This window comes from Melitaea cinxia, chromosome 12 (genome assembly GCF_905220565.1).
Source record: "Melitaea cinxia chromosome 12, ilMelCinx1.1, whole genome shotgun sequence".
NCBI lineage: Eukaryota > Metazoa > Arthropoda > Insecta > Lepidoptera > Nymphalidae > Melitaea > Melitaea cinxia.
The window spans coordinates 10,291,173-10,308,230 of NC_059405.1; positions in this window are offsets into that span (position 1 = coordinate 10,291,173).

Sequence of the window (17,058 nt, forward strand, 5' to 3'; positions counted from 1 at the left end):
TCCGAACAATGGATAAAAAACGAGTACAAACTGTAAATGTTTTATATCATTTCCTTAGCCAACTGGATATATCTCTCAATTAGTAATTTATAAATAACCTGTTTATTGGTCAGACAGAGACATGAATTAGTAACGAATTCTTCCATAAAGATAATTATCAGAAACGTAATAAGGATAAATGTGTTTAATAATACTTAGATGAAAAGTGTTACATAATTGCAGATACAGTTAAAGTCAATAGAAGATTATTTCTGTGTATTTCTTAATTTGTTGTGGTTTGAAAAATCACGTTTCATTGGAAAATGGTGGTACGTACTTAAGTACCTAATTATAATTGTTTTCGCTAAGTTTCATGAATCATCGTAACGTATATGAATAAAAAGCTTTTCAAGATAGTATAATTAGTAGATTAAAGACTTACAGAGGATATTTTCATGATGTTACATTCATTTATTGTTTTCGTAGATGTAGAATACACAGTAGAAAATATCCTGCTCAAAATCTGGAGCTGCCCTTTTGGAGAAGTATATTAACCCCATACAATATATATATATGTATATAATTTAAATATATTTTTAAGGGGAAAACACATAAGTTCACGCCATTTATGGCGCGAACTTATGGAGGCCTATGTCCAGCAGTGGACTGTATTAGGCTAAAATGAGGATGATGATGATGGTATAATTAAACGGTTTTATTTAGCTCACCCCGTTTGTTTTATTTTTTATTCTTGGGTCAAATTTAGTAATTCAAATTTCACCCTCTTCCTGTCAACCGATTAATCTGAAATTTTGTATACACTTTGGATTTTGGTGACAATACAATTATGTGTATTCATTATCATTATAAATTCAAGATGGCCGCCGCTACAAAATGGCAGATAATTTATGTTTTATTAATCCCATCAATATGGGTATCAAATGAAAGGGCTCAACAAGCAGAATACAATATACTATAAAAAATTGAAATCCAAGATGGCGGCCGCTACAAAATGGCGGATAACGTAGGTTTTATCAATCCCATCAATATGGGTATCAAATGAAAGGGCTCAACAAGCAGAATACAATATACTATAAAAAATTGAAATACAAGATGGCGGCCGCTACAAAATGGCGGATAACGTAGGTTTTATCGATCCCATCAATATGGGTATCAAATGAAAGTGCTCAACAAGTAGAATACAATTTACTATGAAAAATTAAAATCTAAGCTGGCCGCCGCTACCAAATGTCTGATAACAATTTTTTATCAATCCCACCAATATGTGTATCAAATAAAAGGGCTTGACAAGAAGAATACAGTGCACTATACAACCTCAATATTTAAGATGGGCCTTGCAATAATGAAGCACTAAATGAATTAAACAGAATGCAAAATAAAAACTAAAAACTAGAAAATAAAAATAGGTAAAAAAACTTTTTAAGTTAAACGGTTTTATGTTAAACATACATTGCAATGTTTAAGATAAATGTACTAAAAACCAAAAAATAATAAAATAGATACAGTCGTGGGAATTATAAACATATGCATAGACTAGACTAAAATAAAACCGTGGGGCACGTCAATTGTCTACAATCGTTGATTAAAATGTTTGTTTTGTAATTTGTATTTAAATATAACAGCTAAATAATACTGCTTGTAAATAGTGATGCGTTAATAATAATAATAATAATAATAAATCTTTATTTCTTCAAACGTTAGTACATAACATTAACACATATTACAACAGTTATATTTAGTCACAAAAAGAACAGTATGTCTCTGGTCCCCACACTAGGATTCCCTGTGTCGTGGGGTCCAGTCCCTTCCATTAGCTTAATACGATTCCGTTAGTTTATACAAAAACAATGCATTTAAATTTATAATTTAAAAAAATAGAAAAAAAAATTAAAGTTTATTTGATTGGAACATACAAGAACTAAGGCTACAAATGGTGAGTGTGTGTGTGTTTGTGTGTGCGTGTGTGAGTGTGTGTGTGTGTGTGCGTGTGTGCGCGGGCGTGTGTGTGTGTGTCTGTGTGTGTGTGTGTGTGTGTACATCAGTGTCATTGTATATAATAATAAATAATATATTTATACCCTGTATTTTATACCCCGACGTCTAAAGTAGTAGTGTTGATGATTGGTGATGTATGCCTGTCTGCAAGTGAGCGTGAGTGAGTGTGTGTGTATGCCTGCGTGCGTGCGCGTGCGTACTGCATCTGCATTTCGCCTCTGCCAGCCCTACGACTAACGTCTTGGGATTGAGTTAACTCACTGAACAGAGGGAACAAGACACAGATTCATTAACATAGATGTATATATATATATACATACACAACATATATATACACACACACACACACACACATACATAATACACACACAGACATATATATATATATATATATATATATATATATATATATATATATATATATATATATATATCTATATAATATATATAAAAGCGAAAGGTCACTCATTCATCACGAAATCTCCGAAACTATAACACCTACAAACTTGAAATTTGGCAGGTAGGCTCCTTATAAGCTCCCAAGCTGGGCACAACTCTAGCGTATGCTGTGCAGAATCCTGATCCGTGCCACAGTGGTGGCCGACTGGTATCCGGATGGTCCGATCTTACACAGGTATTCGCCAAAACAGCCATGACCGGTCATTACCTGTGTAAATCGGAAGGTTACTCGAAGCTTTCATCTCATCCAGGCTTCGAAGACTGGCAGGATTGCTCGTACAACGCGTTTGTTCGCATAGCGCTCCTCGTGGAGACGGATGTACCACATCGCGATAGATCTTCGATGCTCCTGTCGTTTAATGGCTTCGAGCACACCAGCAAGACTTTCTCCGCTTTGTCGGAGGATAAGACTCCGGTCATAGACCCTCTTATCCATTTCCGCCAAAATGCCCAACGACGGAAAGCGTGCCAGTAGGGTTACAGCCTCAAACGATATCGTGCGATATCCCCGGACTATACGAATAGCCACTCTCCGTTGCAAGCTTTGTAATTTAGCTCTACAGCGGCGGACGCCCGAAAATCGATGAGACCAAATAGGTGCCCCATAGAGGGCCATCGATCGTACGACACCGGCGTAGAGACAGCGAACCTCCTCGCGTGGTCCCCCGAGATTGGGTAGCAGTCTATACAAAGCACTCACTACCTTGTCAACGCGTCGTCTTGTGCCAACGCGTCGTCTTGCGCCAACGCGTCGTCTTGCGCCAACAAGTTGTCAACTTAACGTTCGGTATTTATTAATTAAAGGTATTTTCATAGTCTATGTTTCGAGACAAATTTCCAACAGTTCTTGCTGTCGGACAGTTATAGCGTCAACATTAAAAAGCGATTAATTTAAAAGTATAGTTATGACTAAAAAAAAGTCATTTGAATTTTACATTTTCTTTTCGATTATTTAAATTTAAATAAATTATCATAATTTATTCATAGAATATACTTGAAAAAAAGCTAATGCTATAACAAAAACTTAACGATAAACGCATTCTAACCAAAAGGTTTTGTTTTTAGGGTTCCGTACCCAGAGGGTAAAACGTCCGTCCTTCCGTGCGTCCGTCTGTCAGTCAGTCTCAGGAACCATGATAGTTAGTTGAAATTTTCACAAATGATGTATTTCTATTACCGAATGAAAACAAATACTAAAAATTAGATATAATAATTGTTTAAGGGGTCTCCCATACAACAATAGTAATTTTTTGCCGTTTTTATAGATCTTGGTACGGAACCCTTTCATATTTCCCATTACAGATCTCTATTTAAATGGCTACCGATCCGTGAGCGTTGGAACTTGAGAATTCTTTGTTTACTCTTCACTATTCTATCCCATCCTACTACCTACATCCTTCTTACCTTAAATGTAAGTTCACTTTCCTTTTCGAATCTCATGAAAGATTTCTCCGCTCTTCAAATAATCTATCTCTTTCTACTCGTATTCATCAGTCTGGGTTTTTGTCTTATTCATTTGCTGTTTCTGCTGTTCGTCTCTGGAATACGTTACCCGAGTCCATACGTAAAGCTCCTTCACGTGACTCATTTATGAGGCAAGTTAAGGGGTTCTTCTTAGCCAAAATTTTACCTAATTTGGTGAAAGCAATAAACACTGTGTGTTTTGGTTATTATTGTCGTCAGCTTATTAAGTATTATGTATGTATGTATGTATGTATGTATGTATGTATGTATGTATGTATGTATGTATGTATGTATGTATGTATGTATGTATGTATGTATGTATGTATGTATGTATGTATGTATGTATGTATGTATGTATGTATGTATGTATGTATGTATGTTAGTATATATGTATGTATGTATGTATGTATGTATGTATGTAGAGATTTGGAGCCGTCATTGAGAATGTGCTCGAAATGTTGGAAAATGTAGTGGTGTGAAGACATCATAATATTGTAAGTATAAATTGTGCGTAGATCAAATTGTAATGTATGTAAAATAAATAATAAACAATAAATGTAATAGTATAGGTATAGGATAATGTAATTGTAATGATAAGGTTTTATATATGTACTTAATAAGATAGGATTAGTCGTATAATATATTAATAAAACTTAAAAAAAATGGATAAAAAGATTTTCTAAGTACACAAAAAAGTACCTACTAACAATAACATAGGTTAAGTGTACATTGTAAGTAGCAAATAAGTGTACGTATATTGTAGATAGCAAATAAGTGTAAATATAATAAAAATAATAACTATTAAAAAAAAAAACAATATGTAGAATAGTCTTGGTCAGTGGACTCACGTCAATTTTTAGAGATTAGGCTAGCTATTAAGTTTTCTAAAGTTGCAGTGAAGTACCGATGCATGTTTAAACAAAAAAAAAAAAATGAAACGTCAAAAGCACGGGCATTATAAGCCTGTGGATGTATCACTTACATAAATATAAATAAACAACAATATCATATTTCACATATAAAAACAATCTATAATAATAATAATAATATATATAAAAGCGAAAGGTCACTCACTCATCACGAAATCTCCGAAACTATAACACCTAAAAACTTGAAATTTGGCAGATAGACTCCTTATAGGTCGTAGACATCCGCTAAGAACGGATTTTACGAAACTCGACCCCTAAGGGGGTGAAACGGGGGTTGGAAGTTTGTATGAAAGTCCTATGTTTTTGAAGTAAGAGACTTAAAATTTAAAATGTAAGCTCTATAGATGGTGAAAAGGTGACCAAATAATGAATATTTAGAAATCAACCCCTTTTTGGGGTTAAAACGGGGGATCGTAGGTTGACTCACTGATCACGAAATCTCCGAAACTATAACACCTACAAACTTGAAATTTAGCAGGGAGGTTCCTTATACAGCGTAAACTACCGCTAAGAATGAATTTTACGAAACTCGATCCCTCAGGGGGTAAAACGGGGGTTGGAAGTTTGTATGAAAGTCCTATGTTTTAGAAGTAAGAGACTTGAAATTTAAAATGTATGCTTTATAGATGATAAAAAGGTGTTTAAATAATGTATCTTTAGAAACCAACTCCCTTTTGGGGTTAAAACGGGGGATGGTAGGTTGACTCACTCATTACGAAATCTCCGAAACTATAACAGACACAAACTTGAAATTTGACAGGTAGGTTTCTTATAGGACGTAGACATTTGCTAAGAACCGATTTTACGAAACTCGACCCCTAAGGGGGTGAAACGGGGGTTGGTAGTTTGAATGAAAGTCCTATGTTTTTGAAGTAAGAGACTTGACATTTAAAATGTAAACTCTATAGATGGTGAAAAGGTGTCCAAATAATGTATTTTTAGAGATCAACTCCTTTTTGGGGTTAAACCGGGGGATGGTAGGTTGGCTCCCTCATAACGAAATCTCCGAAACTATAACAGGTACAAACTTGAAATTTGGCAGGTAGTTTCCTTATGGGGTGTAGACATCTGCTAAGGTTTTATGAAATTCAACCCTTAAAGGGGTAAAACGGGGGTTGGAAGTTTGTATGAAAGTTCTATATTTTTGAAGTAAGAGACTTGAAATGTAAAATGTGTGCTCTATAGATGATGAGATGGTGTCCAAATAATGCATCGTAATCTATATATATAAAACAGAAAGGTCACTGACTCACTCATCACGAGAACTCAAAAACCGCTGGAGGGTTCATCCATCCAGGATGGACAAAGATGAAATTTGGCAGGGAGGAAGATTATAGTTAGTAGACGTCCGCTAAGAACGGATTTTGCGATATTCCACCGCTAAGGGGCTTAATTGGGGTTGATAGTTTGTATGAAACATATAAGTTCGCCTGATAGGTTATTTATACTGCTGCCTGAAAATAAAACTAAGAATGTGGTGTATAGAGAGGTTTTATAAAAACAACTATTAAATTATACTAAATTGTGCCTTTTAAAAAGTTACTCAGTGTGATAAGCATTTCAAGTAACTGAAATAAAACAATAATTTGCGTTAAACATCTTAATAGTAATGCATATCTTTATAACCACGCGGATGTAGTCGCGGGCAACAGTTAGTGTATTATAAAACAAAGTCTCCAAAAGTGTATGTGATCGATTCCCTCAAAATCTACTGAACGGATTTTCATGCGGTTTAAGAGGAAGGTTTACGTAACGGCTAAGCCGATTTTGATGAGAGTTTCACTGGAAGTTTGCCGGGAAAACTTTGTGACACACTGATTTCAACGCACAGCTAGTATATATATATATATATATATATATATATATATATATATAATAGGTTTGTGTGCACATGATATTAAATATCTCTGTTCAATAAGGTCTCGGTCTTCAAGTGGTGAGTGAGGTAGCCAGAGCTCCTGGGGAGTATTGGCAACGTAATTGCGATGCCTTTGATGTTGGAGGCGTGTATAGGCTACGTAACAGCTTACCATCTGCTGGCATTTACGCTTGTATGACGACCTAGTTATATATTTTTGACTAGCCCGTTGGCGCAGTTTGTAGTGACCCTGCTTTCTGCTCCGAGGGTTGTGGGTTCGATTCCCACCCCGAGTCTGGGTGTAATATAAATATTTCTTTATATATTTATATATGTATTATTTATAAGTATGTTTATCGAAAAAAAAAATATGTAGCTATATACCAGTCGGCTGTTACCTATAACACAAGCATTAAGTTGCTTACTTTAGGAACAGACGACCGTGTGTGTATTGTGTAGATATTTATTTATTTATTTATTTATTATTTATATTAAAAAAAAACATCACGCTACGACCAATAGGAGCTGAGCGTTCATAAGAAATGCTACAAAAACGAAAAAAAAAATTCTTTTTGAGAGCTTTCGTCGCGTACACTGCGCAAACGGTTAAATCTTCACAAAAACAATCCATGACGGAATTGATCTCCAATAAAAATTCTAAAAAAAAGTCTCCTAAGGCAAACTCATAATTTATACAGCCTATGCCTTCCTTGAAAATGGATTCGACATAAAAATAATTTTTCAATTCGAACCAGTTCCTGAGATTAACGCGATTAAACACACAAACAAACTATTCAGCTTTATAATATTACTAGAGCAGAAAACAATTTAACGTATTGTAACGTAACGTTTGTAATGCGTAGATTTTCTAGTTCTATTTCTTAAGGTAGTGCTTATTATCTTATAAAAATGTTAAAGTAGTTTGACCTGATTGTTTGGGTGGCGAACTGTGGCGACGCATCGCCACGCATGAAACATCTATAGGCAAGGGCAAACGCGATGGTTAGTGTGGCGATACAGGCTAGGACAGGAATATGTACTATACTATATACTTAATAATTGAGTTGACGCGTTTATAAAGAAATTCTTGAATTAAAAAATTTTGCGTATAAAGAAAATAAATGTTTATTAAATGTTTTACATCTACCAGCCGTCTCGTCACGACTTACATTTTTTTTAACTACAATTTCGACTAATTTTTTCTTACAGTAAATATTATAACCACATCATGACTTTTTATTATGATCAGTCAGTCAGTCAGCTCAGCCTATTGCAGTCCACTGCTGGACATAGGCCTCCCCAAGTTCGTATCAGACATCCCGGTTTTCCGCAATTCTCATCCAGCCTACTCCGGCAATCTTACGTAGATCGTCGGTCCAACGGGCCGGAGGACGTCCCACGCTGCGTTTGCCAAGACGCGGTCTCCACTCCAGGATCCGTCTGTTCCAACGGCCAACGGTCCTGCGACACAGATGACCAGCCCACTGTCACTTCAACTTGCTAATTCTGTGGGCTATGTCGGTTACTTTCGTTCTCTCGCGAATAGTCTCATCTTTAATACTAACTTTGAGAGAAACCCTAAGCATAGCCCGTTCCATTGCTCGTTGAGCGACTTTAAACTTGTGGACCAGTCCCTTCGTCAGTGTCCACGTCTCGGCTCCGTATGTTAACACAGGCAGGACGTATTGCTCGAAAACTTTTGTCTTCAAGCATTGCGGAATCTTTGAAGTGAAGACTCGACGGAGTCTGCCAAACGCCGCCCAGCCCAACCGAACCCTCCTATCGGCCTCCTTCTCGAAGCTGTTGCGGCCTAGTTGGATAGTATGGCCTAAGTAAATATAATCCTGAACAACTTCGAGAAGGGTACCATCGACCGATACCGGTATCGGTATGACTTGGTTGTTAAACATAACTTTCGTCTTATCCAAGCTCATACAGAGACCGACACATCGGGAGACTCGTTTAGGCCGGCCAGCATTTGGCCTTACTCATCCAGCGTCTCCGCAAAGATGACAATATCGTCGGCGAAACGAAGGTGAGAGATGAATTCACCGCTGACGTTGATGCCTCGTTCCCCCAATCCAAGGTCTTAAAAACATCCTCTAGCGCAGTGGTAAACAGTTTCGGTGATATTACATCCCCCTGTCTTACCCCACGCCGAAGGGAAATAGGTCTTGTTCTTTGGTCATTGACACGAACGGTCATCGTCGCCGCGTCGTACATAGAATTCAGTACCTCGATATATCGCCAGTCGATATGACATCTTTGCAGAGAGTCCAGGACAGCCCAGGTCTCGACAGAGTCGAAGGCTTTCTCGTAGTCTCAATCTGCCGAACAGTATGGATGTGGTCCACGGTGCTGTAGCCATTTCGAAACCCAGCCTGCTCTGGTGGTTGGAATTCGTCGAGTCTTATTATGATCGTAAGTAACAAATTTAAAGATAAAACACTACAATACAATATACTACGAGTATCAACTTTCTTATAAAAAGAGTTTTGGTTTATTACAAAATAACGCTACGTATTGATCCTGTCCTGCTACCCGTCTTCGGCCTATGTATTTTAAAGCCAGCAGTTGAATGGTTATCCCGCCATAGGTCGGCTTTTTAAGTTTCAAGGTAGTAGTGGAACTGTTTTATCCCTTAGTCGCCTCTTACGACACCCACGGGAAGAGAGGGGGTGCCTATATTCTATAGAGTTTTTTAGTTACAAAATATTTACATTTACACAAAGTACTTTTGAATTCTACTAAGGTTAATAATTTTTAATATTGATTTCGCTTCAGCCTGTAATATCCCACTGCTGGACAGAGATCTCTTTCCCCATGTAGAAGAATGATCAGAGCTTAATCCACCAAATACGTGCTCCAATACGGGTTGGCAAATATATTCCCTTGTATGAGTAAGGATCGCTATCAGGTGTACCTACATGATATGATATATGTTCGGGGATAATTCCGTCGTTTTCTAGAAATGGGTGGGTGGTGGGATCCCAGAGAAATCAAGGGGAAACTCTCGAAAATCTGCATAACTTTTTACTGAGTGTACCGATTTTAATGATTTTTAATTTAATCGAAAGCCGATGTGGTCAAATTTAAATTTCATGGAGATCGGACTTGACTATTTTTTCGTCTACCTACGTTGTATTACTTGTCGATCTAATTGAAGTCGATTTTTCTTCGTTTGCCTGCAAACACAATTATTTTCATTGGAACCGGGACCGACGGCTTAAAGTTCACTCCGAGGCAATGTGGGAAGACCCACAAGAACTGCATAAACACCCAGACCACGGCAAACACCTGTATGGCCAATACAAAGATTTGTCATGAACGACGATTGAACCCGCAACCGCCAGCGCAACAGATACAATCCATGGCTGTGACCGTTGCGCCAACGGTTAGCGGTGGAGTAGATTTAATGGACGGTGGCATGAAGTATATAGTGTGCTTAGCTGTAACAAAGTGTAAAACTCGAATCGTTTATTTTCATTAAACTGATAAACTTACCAAGAAGTAAGATTACTTTTTAAGCACGTTTCACAACAAAATTCCAATTCAAATCGTAAGAATAAAAAATGCAAAGATAGCTCAGCAGACAGTTCTGGCCTCGACATTTTTGGTGATAATTTAAGGTACTTTAAGAAAAAAAACAACAGTGTATTTTATTAATAATAATGACATTTAACACTGACATGTAATTATATTTGTATATAATTGTGTTTGCAGGCAAACGAAAAAAAACCGACTTCAATTATATTGACAAGTAATACAACGTAGGTAGACGACAAATTAGTCAAGTTAATACACATTATCAAAGATAACTCCAAAAGTAGTAATCAGATTTCGATAAAATTTAAATATGACCATATGATAAACATCGGCTTTTGATTAAATTAAAAATCATCAAAATCGTTACACCCAGTAAAAAGTTATGCGGATTTTCGAGTTTCCCTCGATTTCTCTGGGATCCCATCATCAGATCCTGGTTTCCTTATCATAGTACTTCACCAGGGATATCTTCTTTCCAACAAAAAAAGAATTATCAAAATCGGTTCATAAACGACGAAGTTATCCCCGAACATACATTAAATATATATCTATACTAATATTATAAAGCTGAAGGGTTTGTTTGTTTGTTTGTTTGTTTGAACGCGCTAATCTCAGAAACTACTGGTCCGATTTCAAAAATTTTTTCGTGTTAGATAGCCCATTTATCGAGGAAGGCTATAGGCTATATATCATCACGCTAAGACCAAAAGTAGCGGAGCACCAATGAAGAATGTTTCAAAATCGGGGGTTCCTTTTTCCTTTTGAGAGCTTCCGCTGCGTGCGCTGTGAAAACAGTTAAAGTTTCGCAAAAATCATGTATGATAGAATTGATCCACTTTAAAAGTTCTAAAAAAAGTCCGCGACAGCATATATCTATCTTTTAAGGTTGGCTCACTGTAACCTTTTTTATGCTAACCAAGTTTGTACTAAAATAATGCATTATTTGCGAAGATGTTTTTATAAACATGATATTTATTCTTATCTAAATAAATACTCTTAGAAATCAGAAGTGAAAGAGAATTTTATTTTAAAAATAATAAGACACGGAGTAACCTTACAAGATTTATTCATTTACATCAACTAAATGTTTATCAACACAAGTACAAGTACGCGTTCTATTAGCACTAGAGAGTACGTCCGTCGCTGCCGCGAGCTCGAAGCAAAGAGAGCGATGCCACCGCATGATGTGACGTGGCGCACGCGGCGTTATTGTCCCGCCCTCCGCGCTCCGTTGCACGACGTCACTGAGTAGAGGAGCCGGGTCGTGGGAAAGTTTCTAACACGGCCTCTCCTGACAGCTGAACGTCCTCGTCAGCTTGATTCCCCTCGGCTTGGCTCTGCGCTTCTTCATCAGGAGTTCCTCGGGCTTGATTTTACTTTTACCCGAGTCAAATCACCGTCATCTAAAGCAAAAGAAATCTTTTGGTTGTTGTTTCATACTTTGTTGTCGTTGACAACCACCCATTGTAAAATGATCACAAGTGTGCATTTCAAGCGATCAGATTAAAATAGGTAGCTACAACTCGTATTCTCGCTAACAAACACCACAATGTCGGGGTGAACAATTGCCACAATGTCGGGGCAAACTACAGCCACAATGTCGGGGCTAACAAACGCCACAATGTCGGGGCGTACAATTGCCACAATGTCAGGGCAAACTATAGCCACAATGTCGGGGCTAACAAACGCCACAATGTCGGGGCAAACAATTGCCACAATGTCGGGGCAAACTACAGCCACAATGTCGGGGCTACAATATTAATCCCTCTGCGAAGCGTCACACGCAGCTCACTCTTCTCTGCCCAGCACTGCAGCACAGGCCCAGCACTGCAGCACAGGCCAAGCAATTCACCGCTCATCAGCAGGCTGTACGGTGCGACGCACAACTGAGTATGTCACGTGCAGCAGTACTCAACGTAGCTCAGGCAGGCAGCACACACTCTTCGCACCTCTGGCCACGCTATGTTACACGTGAAGTTGGTCGCTAGTGGTCACAGCTGTAACATTTAAAAATAGGCAACAAACATCTAATCGTGCGTAGTCATGTTTAGGCTAAGCTGCAAACCACATCTCATGTCGGTGGTAACAGTATGTTAGCACTGTTTTATATTGTCCAGCAGTAACGCTCAACTTTTTTTTTGTCCAATATCAGATATTACGTATTGCAATGTGATGCACAACATAAAACTTATTTTCAAAATTCTGGACTCTAAAACAAGTGTCGATGTGTACTACAATTCGTATGGGAGTAACCAAACAGAGAACTCACATTTTTAAATAAAAACATCAGTTACAGTTTTGTTAGATTAAGACATAACACGTCTGAGTTAATTTTTCTTTTCAAAATGAGTGCAATGCTTTTATTACGAAAGTATTAACTCAAGAGAAATCTCAACAAAAGCATCGTCTTTTGTTCGCTCGGTCATACCTGACCTTGACTTATGTCACGTTCAATACTATCTCAGTTGATTAAAAAAAAAGCACTCCTAATGATTGATATTGAAACTCGGATTAGTTACCAAACCACTGTCTATCAAAAAAACTTTATTCAAATAACCTTTTAAAGCACTATCGAATCGTCATTTTTCCAATTAAAATTTTAAAGTGATTATTATTTTTAAAAGTAAAGCTACCACCGATTCGGAAATCGTTACGGCGTTACACCTATTTTTCTACGTCTGTAGCATGACAATCAATCGTACCTAATAGCACCACGTTTACGTGGATTTAACGTACTACTATCGCTTGACGAACGAACAGGATTATTCGCTGAAGGCGCGCTCTTAGGTTTTACATATACCGACAGAAATTCGACCATATTATTTAACTGTAACCTAGCGTTCGTTGACACGGCTTTAATCTGAAGATCAGAAATGCCTCCGATCACTGAAGCAGTTTTTAATTCACCTCACATGGCCACAACAATCGAAATTCAGTTTAAAAATTCGTATACGTGCAGTTCAGCCATCCAGCCATGCATTAGCATTTAGCATCACACGTAAGCAACCGCCTATGTGTCCCAGACATTTTCGACATGAGTCCCAGTTATTTAATTTCCGACCGCGATCTAGTTCTGCGCACCACAGGTCAGAATCATGAACACTGGGGTCGAAGTTCGATATATAGTAATGCTTAGATCTTACTTGAATGAAAAACGCGTCAACAATCCTGTTCGCTGTCCCTGCGCTGTCGTCGCGAAGCGCCTCGGACGCTTGACCTGTCGCGTGCGACTCCGCATCGTCAACAGAGACCTCGTTGTTTCCTGGTGCGAAAGTTGAGATACACGCCCCGGCGCTGGGATGCGGTATCGGACTTGACGTCAATGGCGCCGTAGTAGGCAGCCTACTCTCTAGTGCATTTAACCACTTGAGTATTCGATTAAAAGGATCATCACGTCGTACACTATCGCGACGGCCATACGAACTATCGCGGCGCCTATCCCTCGTACTTTCACAGGGAGATTTACTACGATTGTGACAGGAACGAGTTTGTCTATCCAAACGGTCGTAATTACTACTGCGTGAATTACCACGACGTCTACAAGAATTCTGCTTTTTATATCGTTCTTCAGACGGAGTGTGTCAACCCGTAGACCCAGACTCACGATCAGACATTTCTAACTAAATAGCTGAATACCACACATGACACAAATAACGTAACGAACAACACAAAGCTTTCTTTCCTAATAAAACAAAAAATATTACGCAATCACTATTGTTGATTTTAAACAAAATACCACACTCGACACACATTTAACGAGCAACACGAGGTTTTTTTTTTCGTATGAAAGAAGAAAAGAAATGTTACACAATCACTATTGTTGATTTATAACAATGGCGAACGGTCGAAACGCGCGTGTATCTATCCCACTTCTGATCTTAGAAATCAGAAGTGAAAGAGAATTTTATTTTAAAAATAATAAGACACGGAGTAACCTTACAAGATTTATTCATTTACATCAACAAAGAGAGCGATGCCACCGCATGATGTGACGTGGCGCACGCGGCGTTATTGTCCCGCCCTCCGCGCTCCGTTGCACGACGTCACTGAGTAGAGGAGCCGGGTCGTGGGAAAGTTTCTAACAATACATTATATCATCATAAGTATTTCATCATAAGTATTTAATTTAAAACATAATAGCCTTTTACATAATTCAATTTCAATGAGTATCTCAGGATATATCGCAGTTTTAAAATAACATCGCAGCAAAATAATGATCAAGTATTGCGCGCGGCTCTGTTCCACGCGGACGAAGTCGCGCGCAGAAGCTAGTATATATATATACAGTCGAATTGAGTAACCTCCTCCTTTTTTGCATTCGGTTAAAAAAGGACCAATGACATCAAAAACTTTCAAACGAACAAAAAACTAATTCTTCGGTATCGGTCATGGTAGCCTTTTTCAAGCAATTATTTTTTTTTTATTTCGAAAGATTTTAAACATGCGATGATCATTTTACTAAGAAGTTCATATTTGGAGACGAGCTAAACGAGTATATGTAATAGTACAACTTTTGGTACTTGTATTCTTCATCTCTTTATCAGTTTAATTTATCATTCTGTTTGCACAGTTATGTTATCTGTGTATTTAAGGGAGTTAGTTAACTCATTAATCATCGTACTACTAGAACTACTGAAGGTAAAATATAAAATTGTATCTATTTTGTACAGAACAAACAATACAGGTTCCTTTTTTCGAAATTCAATTCCTAAATAAGTGAACAAGGATGATAAAAGTTGTATGGAATTCAGCGCAAATATTTGTCAGTAAAAATTATTAACACATATGTATACATATATTTATGTATTTCATCATTATCATCATCATCATAGCTGCCTTTCGCAGTCCACTACTGGACATAGGCCTCCACAAGTTCGCTACAAAAATGGCATGAACTCATGTGTTTTGCCCATAGTCACCACGCTGGGCAGGCGGTTTGGTGAACGCAGGGCTGGCTCTGTCGCACAGAAGACGCTGCTGCCCGTTTTCGGTCTGTGTATTTCAAAACCAGCAGTTGGATGGTTCCCGCCATTGGTCTGCTTCTTAAGTTCCAACGTAGTAGTGGAACTGTGTATTTAGATTTTAGATGTTTAAAAAAATCACCTCTAATCTTTTCACTGTGTATTTAGATGTTTAAAAAATCACCTGTAATCTTTTTTATATAACTAAAATGGTAAACAAGCGTACGGCTCACTAGATGGTAAGCGCTTACCGTAGCCGACGTCTATAACACCAGAAATCCTTGGAGGAATCCAGGAGCTCTGGTCACCTTACTCACCAACAGGAACACAACACTGCTTAAAAACAGTATTATTTAGCTGTGATCTTCTGTAAGGTCGAGGTACTACCCCAGTCGAGTACGGTACCCCAGTGCTCCATATTTTGAGCAAGAAATTTTCTGCTGTGCCCAAACTCAGCTAGTTCCTCAATCAATTCAATTTTTTAAAAATATTAGGGTTACTCGCACTATAACATAGAGGAGGAAACTTAGTTTGCTTGGTGTTAAAAATTAATTCATCAATTCAATGAATTTATGATTTTTATTATATCGTAACGTATGCCGTCGGCCGAGTAGAATAGCACCACCTCCTTTTTTCCCGTGGGGGTCGTAAAAGGCGACCGAGGGATAAACCTGGCTCAAAATCATCAGGGTCCTGGAGAAGAAAAACTTCATTTGAAACCCGGAATGGGGTCTCCGTCAAGTATTCATGGCGTAGCTCTAAAATGCCAAAGACTCCTGCAGTCGAACTGGCTCCACACGTATCGACTCGTCGTTCCTGTGGGCCCAGCCAGTGAGGTCGAGAGGGTGGCGCAGAGTTTAGGCATCTCTGCGTTTTCCTGAAGAGTGTCCTAGGCGACACAGTGTCTATCTGACACTGTCTAAATCGTCTGCAATAGGACGGAGGAACGGACAAAGGCCAACGATGATGATGATTATATCGTAACGATAACACAAATTGTATAACAGATAAAGTTCAATTTATAAGTGTTTGTTTATGTAAACGTTTTTGTTTTGGAATAATGCGATGATAACGTCTAAATCGGTCACAGGAAAAAAAACATATTTTATATAGTCTTTAATGGGTAGAATAAATTTATGAATGTAAGCTAAATTTGTTAAAACATTTTAAAATGTTCAAAACGAGGCGTTGCGCGCTGAAATGGCAGGATGTTTATTTACATCGTAATAATTTGGATGTTTATCCAACGTCATGAGCGTAGTATTAGTAATACTATACACACACACACACACACACACACACACACACACATATATATATATATATATATATATGCGACCCAGGTGTAGGTTTAAGGAGATCTCCTTTGAGATACGTATCAACGCTCACCTTCACTGCTCGAGTTATCCGCCATAATATGTAACAATTAATTCGTATGCACAAATTAATTATCGAATGAGTCTAGGTTAAGCTACTAGCAGGATACAACAAATGTATCGTGCCAAGCCAGAGCCAAGACTGCCTTAGCGGCGGTTGCACTATTCGTTTTATACACGTCAGAATAACTCGAGTAATATAACGAATGAGGGTAGTTAACTATCGAACGATGTGCAAGTGTTGTTTATAAATTCCTTGCTAATTGCGTACGACAGTGCTATTGCTGACACATATATATATATATATATATATATATATATATTAATGCGCGAATTAAATATGTATTTCGTTTAAAAAATATATTGTTATTGAGTTGTAAATCAATGTTTAATTTTTTTAAGTTTGTCTACAAAATAAAACACGTGGCTTGAAATAACGGTCGAACAAAAACATTGGGGATGATAAGAAG